This window comes from Ornithodoros turicata, chromosome 5 (assembly GCF_037126465.1).
Source record: "Ornithodoros turicata isolate Travis chromosome 5, ASM3712646v1, whole genome shotgun sequence".
Classification (NCBI taxonomy): Eukaryota; Metazoa; Arthropoda; class Arachnida; order Ixodida; family Argasidae; genus Ornithodoros; species Ornithodoros turicata.
In genome coordinates this window covers 9,287,915-9,295,658 of record NC_088205.1, presented here as the reverse complement: position 1 = coordinate 9,295,658, position 7,744 = coordinate 9,287,915, and positions in this window count along the sequence as shown.

The following is a 7,744-nucleotide window of genomic DNA, read 5'->3' as shown; positions in this document are numbered from 1 at the left end:
CCACCACAACGCACGTGTCACGGGGCGATTGGGCCACAGTAAAGTCGGTAAAGTAGGAACGTCTTCTTCGTCCATTCAAAAGATGGCCCTAGATCATGCCTAGATATATCCTCTCCTTCTTCCTCCTCGCACAAAATTGTCGTGATCCACGACGAGGGATGGATATATCCTTGGCTTATCTCTTATCGTAGTGCTTCTTCAGCTTCTTCCTAACCCATGCAGTGGCAATCTTTTTTGCCTCTGAGGTTCGTTCATGCCAAGCATGCAGGTCAGGACGGTCAGGACTTCCGACAGGAAATTTCTCTAATTACCTTTAATTTAGTAAACATTACGTTGTACTGCAGTCCCTTCGTTTCCGTTCAAGGAAATCCACTGACTGATTGATTGATGAAGTGAAAAAAACACACACACACAAAGACAGGTATCTGGTGGTGGTGATGATGAAAGGGCTCGCCGTTATCGGCCTCACACAAGCGGGCAGCGTCACGATAGACGCCCTGGGGGAAAGTGCATCCTGGGCCGACTTCTAAGGGAACTGTGCCGACATATGTCTGAATAGACACGTATGTCCAATACGTGAAGAATCGCCTAACACATCCGTATAGCGGCCGCACGTGAACGCCCCATGCAGCTCGTACGAAGTCGACGATATTCTTTACAGAGTACGTCCTTATTCTTACTAGAATTATTATCCGGCCTCGTCATCTCTATCGCTGTATACTGTCATTAAACTGCTGCATGTCCTCCCGGAGACAGCGAGGACATGCTATGAGCTCGGATACCGGGCCTCGTGCATGCAGTCATGATCGCACGACCCTTCCTAATCCACCACCACCAGCTGTGCTGCCTGGGGTTTTCCCTGGGTTTTCCGGGGGCTTTCCAGACGAATGTCGACACAGTTCCCCGGGCCCCCGGGCTGAAGTCGGCCCAGGACGCATACTAACCGCCCCTGTCCCCCGCTCCTTCCTGTTGTCCTCTCTCCATCTGTTCACATCCGTACGCCGCTCATAAGCACAGTTGCTCCGCGCCGCTAACACGGAATTTAAAAAAGAGAAAAAAGAAAAACGACTCTTCCTTCATGTCGTGCAACTAGAGCCGAAGTAAGTGGCACACTTCCCACTGCTATTTCCTGGAAAATAATAATAATAATAATAATTTGTTCCGTCCCACTGTGGGCGGAACACGGCAATGTAATTGTGCCACAGCCGCACAATTTAACCGTGACGCCGACCGAAAACACAAAGTTCACCCACGAATTCAGCGCTGTTGTCGTCGTCCATGATCGAAGCTGTCTCGCGACTTAGAACCACGAATTATGGTCGTTATTATTTTATGCCATTGCACTAATGCTTTATATCGAACAGCTAAAGAGACGATGACGGCATTATACGAAGCAGGACATGCCCACTTACAATTTCGCCAGTGAGTGATGGCAGGTTCCAAGGCGAAACTGCGATGGTATGTGGAATAAGATTAAACGCCCCCGTTCATAATCGTCAAAATGGAACGCTGTTGCTGTTGTTGTTTTTCAGCAGGGTCGAAGTCTGAGTTGTCTCATATAGGCGTAGGGACCTCTGACGCACTGTGGTTTACTAAACGACGGTTTGCTAAAGTAAGTTTTTTTTTAAACGATGAAGAAAGTTCCGAGAGTGGGATTGCTGCACCGACAACCTGAACCACCTCTAATAAGAATACTAACCCCGAAACAGGTACTGTACCGAAAGCCATATGTGTCAATCCTTATTCCTTAGGAAATGACAACACGCGCGTTTGTTATGTAAGTCGTAATTCATTGGTGTATATAATCTATTCGCATAACTCCTATCAGTACGCAAGCAGTCAACGGGTAGTTGATAATCCATATTAATGGTATCTTCGACTGGTCCCATTGGAGTGGCGAGACGATCCGTGTTCGACTGGAAGAAACGGGGCGCTCTGATTACATTTGGCTGGTTCTTCTCAGGCGTGGGTAGTAATAGTATAATACTTCGTATTATATTACTATTACTGTAATATTTTTGGGTATTTGTATTGTGTATTATAGCACTCATTTTCGATCTGAATTATAATACACAAAATCGAGGTATTACATGTATTATAATACTTCTGATTGTGTAATACTTTTCCAGAGGTCGTAAGTCCGACCTGCTGAGTGTCCTTTATCTCTAATTTTTCCTGCCCCGCAAACATTTGGACACCAATAAGGCTCCTATTATTCCCCTGTTCCAAATTATCCCAAATTTTTTCGGAGGATATGAGCTTTTGGTTGATTTGGGACGTCAGTGGAAATGGGCATTTGGACGATAGGGGGCCTAACCACCGGAGGCTTCCCCCCATTCCTTCCAAATCAGCGTCCATAAGGATGAGCCATCCCATTGTAAGTCCTTTGTTGTGTGAAGGAGTCTTTCCAGTCCAGTCACCCCCTGTACGCGGTTGGACTATGGACAGTCCCACACTTTTAAACGGCCCACATTTTATCGTTCAGATCGGATGAAATCGAGACTCTGCCACACTAACAGCAAGTTGTTCACTGTGATCGAATTTATCAGCGCTATCTCATCATACTCGGAGAGGCCATGCACTATTGAGGACTTCCCTTTGAGAGCATGCTGAAAATGTAAGCACCTGAAATAAAACGTGATTGAAGAATGACACTCCCGATAAGTTCTTCTCAAATTGTATATATTTCTGCTTTTCTTTGCATTTCTTTCTCTCGAAGTTACGTATCAATGTATTACTAGTAATATACATAAGTATTACGTTCGGATTCGGAGAGAGCGGCGGATTCGCGCGCTCTGACACAGAGGAGCCTGTGGAGAGGACCTGCAGCAGAGGAGACGACCAGTCGAAGCAGAGCGACGTAAACGCGAAAAAACACAGGTCTTATTGTTATTTTCTCGTTGACAGGCCTCTCCACCCTGCTTTGATTACGGGACTCCTCATCATCTCCATCATCATCTCTCATTACGTACAAGTGGCACTGGGGCAGTGCCCAGCCTGCTGGCCGGCATCAACCCCACCTCATCATCGTATCTTTATGTGTGTGTGTGTTCTCGTTGAATGGAGTAAGGTGTCCGTTTCCGCATACTTATGTCAATAGGGCCCTAACCACAGTTGAAATTGCAGATTTCGAAAACGACACGGGCACTGGCACCAGGCACCAAACAGAACCTGACCGTCACTGTAGAAGAAAACCCGTCAGACTTTTTTCGCAAGTACACGCCAAACAAAGAGCATCCGATGATCCAACGCATCAAGAATGTACTCTGCCCAAGTAACCTGGACTTCAATCAAAACTTAGGTGCCGTTGTGATTAGTTCCATTGTGCTACTTTCCGTGGTCGCACTTATCGCGCTCCTCCTTTGCCATGCGATAACAAACTAGACATGAATGCCATATTCATCGTTATCACTTCTCCAGATCATATTTATTGTAAGCTCATCCGGGGTGTTTGATTATCCTCAGCAGCTCGACGTATTAATAGTGGAAGGGCTTTTACGTGCTAGCACAGGTAGTGCACATACACGAAATCGCATTCCCTGCTTCATTTGCTTTCGTTTTATCACTCACGAGATAAAGACACCCTAGGGGACAATTCTAATCTCACCTACACAGGGTGTTTCACCTAAGCTAATCAAAAATTCGAACTGGCAAAGCGCTTCGGGTCAAGAGATCCAACGAGTCAAGAGATCCATCGAGTCAGGAGATCCAACAGGTCACGTGACAGGCGAGTCAAAAGATCCAAAGCGTCAAGAGTTCCAACCCGGTCAAGAGATCCAAAGAGTCAAGAGATCCATCTAGTCAGGAGATCCAACCAGTCAAAGCGTCATACTGGTCAGGATTCCCGACAAAAAAAGAAAGTCTATCCCTTACCATGTTAATTGCAGAACGATTGCGCCGTAGGTATAGTATTAAGTTAGGAAGTAATATGCTCGGTAACAGTGAAGACTTTTCGGTGTTTTCTCTCTTCTTACCACACACGCACAAAAAAAACTTAAGCGAGAAAATACTGAGGTTGTGCTGTAGGTTAAGGCTGCGAGTCCTCCTTTTGCCTTTGCACGTTTATGTCCACTACCCCTGGCGCCGTAACACGCTATGCCAGAACGGATGCTTGTTACCAAGAATATTGAGCCCAGTTTACAAAGAATCGTAGGCCGCAGGTCTTAAAACTTATCCTTGTCGCGTTCTTTTCATTGACCCCCACCCTTAACACGTTATTCTATTCTTTTACTGACCGTGCGGGAAAATACTGTCTGACTGTGCTTTCCAATCAACATTGACCTGCCTGCCACGTTCATTGACCTCAACCTCAAAATGCAGGGTATACTGCTGGACTCAGAGTTGTCTTTGCACTTTTGAGTTCATTGACGCAGTCGTCCCCACATTATGCCAGAACTGAAGTTTGTTACCGATAATAATGGGCCCAGCAGCAAAGTGCTTTGTCTTTGTCCTTTTGTGGATGGCAGGAAAAATTAAGGAAAAACTTGATGCAGAAAACACACACAAAAACAAGAAAAGAAACTGATGTTCAAACTATCTTTCGTACCCTGTGAGAGTCCATGATCAGAATGTTCTGCCATGTAGAACGTCTGCCCACAACAGCGACTTGGCTCTTCGGCTACGCGCCTGCTGTGATACGAGAAGTGTTTGAATAATCAACGTGTTTGAAACAGCGGCCGGCCCACGGCCCACCCAACGTGAGTGTACGTAGCCCACGCTAACTGTAGACATAATCTCTAACACGAAGCGCTGTCAAAAAAAAAAAGAAAAAAAAATGACATCACTTCTACAAATTCTGGGTTACAAACAGGTTAATCTGACAATGCAACCACCTGTTTTTAACAGAAATGACATAAGAGAAACTGTCGGCTTTTCTTGGACTACCTCATGTGTTACAAAGTAAGTAAGTTAGTCAATAAAAATGAGATGTTTTTGTGCCTCCTGCATTTGTATTCTATTTATACGGCTCGCGAAACGAGTCCCTCGTATTTCGATACGAGTAATTTCTGCTTAGCGATGTTAGAGTTAACGACGTAACACAAAGGGGTCAAAAGATCCAAGCCTGGTGAACCCTCAGACGAGTCAAGAGATCCAACCGGGTCAAGAGATCCAACCGGGTCAAGAGATCCAACCGGGTCAAGAGATGCAACGGGTCAAGAGATGCTCCGAGTCAAGAGATCCGGGTCTCTTGACTCGATGGATCTCTTGACGCGTTGGATCTCTTGACGTGGAATCACACGGAGGAGGTGTCCCCACCTTCATTTGTTTACCTTTCTTTGTCACAAGACGACCGTTTTGTTTACTTTGTGATAAGACAGTCGTCACCAGCACCTCAAGGTTAAAGAAGGCGAAAGAAAAGTAGAACAAGAGACGGGAAAACTTGCTCCTCGCGCCGCGCCTTCCGCGCGCGCTTTTTTGCGACAGTCAATTTTCATTTATTGCTCGGAACAAACGTCGCAATTTCACAGTTGAGAGAATCTCACAGCAATTTCTCTCACACACGAAGTCATGCACGAAGCACCTCGGAGAGAAAATTAGGGTGCGCTGCGCCGCCCTTGCATTGGTCGAATTATCTCCTGAGTCACGATGACGTCATCGTTCGTTTTTTTCAGAGGTTGCGTGATCGAAAAAAAAAATCGTTTATTTAATACTCAAACATTTCCCATCTGATAAAAATGGCCACATGCCATATCCAATGGTGACACGCAGTCTCGTAACTGTTTCCGGCTCATGTCTCCGGATGCGATAGCCCCTTTACTCATGCGATCTAATTACGTTCGCTTCCGCGGCGAGGTATGGAGGCACCATCGGAAAATTGTTTTCTTTGTCTTGCTTTCCTCTCGCGCTCTTGGGAAAGGATGTAATCGGCGCCAGCGTGCACAACATGTTAGCAAACGACAAAACCATTATTTTCATACGCAGGGATCTGGAAGACTGCGGTAAGTTTGTCAATCTGGTTGATTGCTATCAATTCCTAGAGTTTCCGCCGGGAATAACATCTTTTTGGTCCAGATGTGCCGTGAGAAGCGATTTTGTTGCATCTCCTATCATGGGCGTACCGAGAGGGGGGCAAGGGGGGGGGCCTTGCCCACCCCCCTCCGGACCTCCAAGGTCGCTTGTGGAAATAGTGCACTCCTCAGTCATAGGTCGTAATGATCATTCTCAGATGTAATAATAGGACACCCGCACAGTCCGCAACGTCCGCCTCCAGAAAATGAGGTGGTAGGTGTGGGGGTCGGATTGCACGCTTGCCCCGTCTGGAAACACCTTGCCACCACCACCCGAAAAAAATCCTGGGAACGCCCATAGACTCCCATGTATCGAAAATTTGATAAACTTACTTTATTTCGCCTAAGATCAGGTGGGTCTCTTCAAGCCTTCGCAAGGCTTCGGGTCTACGAGAAGCGAGTCAACAGAAATCGCAATGGACGGAGCCCGCGTTAATGTAAGCGACTGTCCTGCCTGCAGGGCGGGCGAGAGATGAGGTTCAGCAGCGGATGGAGCCCTGCAGCCCGGACCTCTTCAGGGGCCCGCGCGACCCAAGGTCCGACGTGTGCCTGAGTCACACACACGTAATAATATAAACAAGAAATACTTTGGCCGAAACGTGAGGAGGGGGCCCGTAATTTCTCTCGTCGGCCCTTCCTGCCTGCATGCTGTTGCGTCATGAAGGCAGTCGGGAAGTCAGAAGAAAACAGGAAGGAGACCTCTCAGAACATATGGCGCAGGCCGCTACGTGGCACGCCTAGTCCAAGCACAGTGGTCCGAAGCGGCTCTGCAAACCAGTGGTGTGAGTAATATAGTATTCCAAGCCTTACGTTCCTCAAGACCGTGCTGAGGGAATACCTCTTTCAGGACGCGTAGCAATGATTTAACAATGAATAAAGGCCAGCATAGCAGTTTGAAGGAATCTCTGGAAAGGCTCGGCAAGGGTAGTACCTGTATTTCTTTTATTTTATACCACGTAAGTCTAAGGGCTTGTGACGCACGGTCCGGGTCAGCAGCGATTTACAGACCATCAAATTTACAGCACGTGTCATTTAACAAGCATAGTAATTAGCCCCGATCATGTTTCAACATTGTGCACGATATTTCGGGAGTCAGGTCACAGCTTTAGCCGAAGACCCTCCGACGTCACGTTCGTGCTCTGGCATGTAAATTACGCACAATATGAAACCTTTGTTGTGACTGACATACAGCCATACCGGTGAGCTCGACCTCGGATTTCTCATTATCGAAAGGTACATCAATAGAGAGTTTTAGCAAACTGTTGATAACGTGGCTTGCGTGGAACCGGAACCAATCAGTGGATAAGATTCTGAGTCGCACGCGACTGCGATTGGTTCCCATAGGCACGGTAACTTTACCAACGGTCTGCTAAAACTGCCTACACTCTTTAAAAAAAAAAAAGAGGTGTATTTTTAACTCCTTTTTCCGAGTAACCGTTGCAACATATATCACTCCATATTGGAGAGTGCAATTACTCTCAAAAAGGTGTCGCCTCACACCCTTCGGGAGTGAGAAGACCCCGTAACTCCTACTGGAGAGTAATTGTACACTCCAAAGGGAGTGATATATGTGGTAAGGGTGTACTCCCCAAAAAGGAGTTACAACACAGCCTTTTTATAGGCGTGTATGAGGCAACTTCCTCCTGCAATTGCTAATTGCCTATCAGGTACTAATTAGCGGGCGCTAGTTGACCTTTGATAACGTCACCGGGTAGCTATACCGTGCGCCTATCGGT